Source organism: Pterocles gutturalis, unplaced genomic scaffold, assembly GCF_000699245.1.
Source record: "Pterocles gutturalis isolate BGI_N339 unplaced genomic scaffold, ASM69924v1 scaffold9838, whole genome shotgun sequence".
Classification (NCBI taxonomy): domain Eukaryota; kingdom Metazoa; phylum Chordata; class Aves; order Pterocliformes; family Pteroclidae; genus Pterocles; species Pterocles gutturalis.
Window position 1 is genome coordinate 65,475 of NW_010118087.1, and position 3,980 is coordinate 69,454.

Sequence of the window (3,980 nt, forward strand, 5' to 3'; positions counted from 1 at the left end):
GCCAAAAAATCAAGTGACACTTGTGGTCATTAGGAACCTAAGCCTGCTGCAATGCCTTGTTATCTTACAGCACAGGCATCCCCACTAATTCATTATGGCTACTGAAGGAGCAAATGAAGCAGGCATTTGATCTCAACAGCAGCTCCGAAGATTATACTCTCACCCTTCCATTATGGCTCTCCACCACAAGATGTGCTCTGCACCATGAAAGACAAACTTCCTCCTGCTCCACATCTTGCATCCAGACCTCTCCTGGTGTCAGAACCCAGCACACGTCACTGTTCATCCTCAAACACACTGTCATCCCATTGTGCTTGCTGTCATTTAAACATAACAACATGAAACCATGCCTTTCTCCTAGAAAGCTTCCAGTCTTGTAGCTGATTGGAAAAACTTCATCTCTGGGTGAACACAAAGAAATTAGAAAGTCAGGAATACTCATAGTCCAGCATTGCCCTTCCAGGGATGCAAATGGCAGGGCACATATAGGCTGAAGGATAGCCATATACTGTTCTCTTATTTTTGTAAAGAAAGAGCCGGTCTATGGCCATGCCCATAACAATTTACACAGGGACCTGCACCAGGTTGGAAACTGGTTTATTGCACATCTATTTTGGCTCTGATCTACTGAGAGCAAACAGCGAGCTGCAATTCAACCCCAGCCCCAGTGGCAGCTGGAGAGACACGGGAAGCTCTAAGTGGAGCAGGCCTTTTGCCAGCTGAGGGCTGTTCTGTGGCACACCACCAACTCCTCTTCTCCCAGACCTAGGCTGCCATCAGTCCAGCCCTCCTCACCTCTCTGGTGCCAAGCAAGCAGCAGTGCCAGCACAAACACCAGTCACCAGCCTGGAGATTGCCTGCACAATGAGATCAGCCAGGCCAGGAAATAGTTGCACGCCACAGTATGAACAGCAAAAAGAGACTATGCTGGAGAATCCAGCCCATCATCTACTTAAATATGAGCCTCACTCAGCTGCTCCTTAACTAACAGTGAAGGCATCTGGACTGCATATCCCATCACAAAGAATAATAAGCAAGGAATTAGAGAGTTAAAGTCTATAAATGAGTGACACTCCTCTGCTCATCTTCTCTTCCCAACCCAAGCCACCTGCCAAACCCCTATATTCTTCTACCCAGTTCTCTCACTTCTAAAATGAGACTATTTTAACTCAGAAAGGAAACTGTCAGGGACTAAACTATTTAAAGCTACTTCTTCCAGATAGATTTTCCAGAAAGAGAAAGATCTTGATCACAGTACACAAGACAGACTATGTTGATCAGAGCAACACTAATACTTCCCAGCAAACACTTGTGATCAGACTTAAGTACACACACTAGTATTAAAAGAGAACAACTTCTTTGATTTCTTAAACAAGTACTAGAAAGTTAGTTTCCCATGGAAGAAAGCACACTAGAAAGTACTAAAAAAAAAATAAATTACATACTTCCACGACACCAGGATCCATTTTCTTTTCATAACCAGTGTGCAAATAGCTAGTACTTCTGGAGAATGGGTTTCACTTGGTGTGAAAATGATTTACAGCTTAATGTGCTTACTTACATGAGCACATAAGGGCTTCACTAACCAAATTATGAGATACAACTGTTCATTTTCTTGAAAAATTCATATACATTAAAAAAAAAAAGCTGACTGCCTCAGTTTCCTGGCTGTAGTTCTTCAAATGTTTGCATAGGTTTTGACACCTTTGATCTATGTGTGGGAAGGGAGACAAGGCAGGGAAAAGTTATTTTAAGACACCTAGCCTATCTTCTTAGCACATAGCACTGACATTTACACTCGCACTCCCAGATGCATTGGGAACTTGCAACACAGGGACACAAAGACTTACCTCATTACTTAACACTTTTTATTTCAGACACAAATATCTTCTTGCAGCACTATACATATTTATTTCTCTGCCTCAAATTACTTTTTTTTCTCCCCCACTTACCTTCTCTGTTGCACAGCTACACTGCTGATGCCATCTCCCATTGCCTGCAGCGCTACCGTGTTTGGCTTGATCTCACTGAGCACAATGTTGCCCATCTATACCATCAGGAGGTAGGATCAAGAATTCAGGAAATAGTCCTTTTCTTCCACAGCAGTACCAAAACACAAGTACAAATCCAAGTACTGAAACGCTGTAAACAGAAGGGAAAAGATGAGAAGTAAAATAAACAATTTAGTGTATAGAAGGAATACAACTATAACAACATCTACTTTTGGTTAAGCTTACACCCATTGATTAGGACTAGAGGAGAAAGCCCAGCCTGACATTATCCTTTTACCACTGTACAGTGAAACACAGGTTTCCACAGGGAAGACCAGCACTGCAGCCTGCCTACAGTGTCCTGTCCTCTTCCTTTCATTCCTCATAGAGGACCTGAAATCTGTCTGCACTGCAAACAGGCCCCAGGTAGGATATATCCCAGAGGCAGGAGGGAAGAACCCCAGTTTTCTGGGCTTGAGGATTTCACAGTGAGCATCAGATAAGTCTGAAGGCTTCAGAATTCACACCCATGCTTTATGGCAAGTGTTAAAAGTGCACTGTGGACTGTCAGAGCTTCACTAGAAACAGCAATAAAAAAACCCAAACAAACCACAAACAACACAGCCTTTTCTTATTTCTCCTCTCACAAAAAAAACCCCAAAAAACCCCAAAAAACAAACAAACAAAAACAAACAAAAAACACAACCAAAAAAAAAAAACCCACACCAAAAAAAAAAAAAAAAAAACAAAAAAAAACACCAAACAACAAAAAAAACCCCCTTACTTGCAAGCTGAAGTGTTGGTTTGGCTGTCCCGAGTTTTTTGTTTTCTATTCCTATTGACCATACAGAGGCAACCAAACTCTGAAAGTATACATGGATCTGCTCTTCAGCAGCAGAGTCCTGATTTCTTTGACTATAAATCCCTCCGAGATCAAAGCTGTGCTTCCATTATTTCTCTGACAACAAAGCCAATTTACAAGATTCCTGCTTGTCTCTGCTTCCTATCATTCTTTGCTTCTCCTCTATTTCCCATCTCTACCTCATGAGGTCTTCTCAGCTGTACCAGATCCCAAATTTGGTCTTTGCTTAACAGGAGGAAGCCAAACCCCAGGACTAAGTTGAAGTTGTACCACCACTGAAAGACAGATACTTAAAAAAAAACCATAAACTATAATCCTTAGCAAAGGCAACCTGCTTGTAAATGTCTTTGAGAGGAAGGGCTCTTCAAACCCACAGCAGACTGCGGTTCTACAGCCCTCAGCAAGGGGACCTGTGCACCACTGGATAGTCAGCAGGACAAATTTGATCAGGATTAGGCAGACCTGCTCAGCTGCAGTTTTAAGTGATGCAGAACACATGTTACTGTCAGCCAGCTTTATTCTTTTATCCCAGCTGCAGAAGAAGAGATGAAATGATGTAGCATAAAAGCTATGAGATGAAACTGCGCCTTTGACATTTTCTGACCAAACTTTTACTATCAGAGTTTGTACCAGTTCAGCACTTTTTGTTGTATGGACTGAGCAAACAATCTTGTCCCTTTCTGTCATGGGGTCCATCATCATACAGAGCCACAGCCTTTTTTTTTTGTAGTAGAAAGACTGCATTGTTAAAGGCATCTACTTATCAACAGTAATACTTTCTTGAAAGCCTTTTTCATAGAAGTGGTTAGTAGCTTCCATCCTGGGTACCAAGAGTATTTCCCTCTGTCTTTCACAGCTTCTGAACCCTGCTGCAGGGTCACAGAGGCAAGAGTTAAGACCCAGTTACCCAATAACTCTGGCAATAACACATAATTTCTCCAGCCAAGATGTCCCTGACAGATGACATGTCCCAGGAACATTCCATTATTTTAGATAGGTACTTGAAGTTGGTGGCCAGATGACAATTGCAGGACAATAATAGTTGGCAAACTTGTACACATCTTTGCTTCTTCCAAGGTAGAGAAAGATAGTTTCCAGAAATATTCAGAGTGTTAAAAATAGCAGGA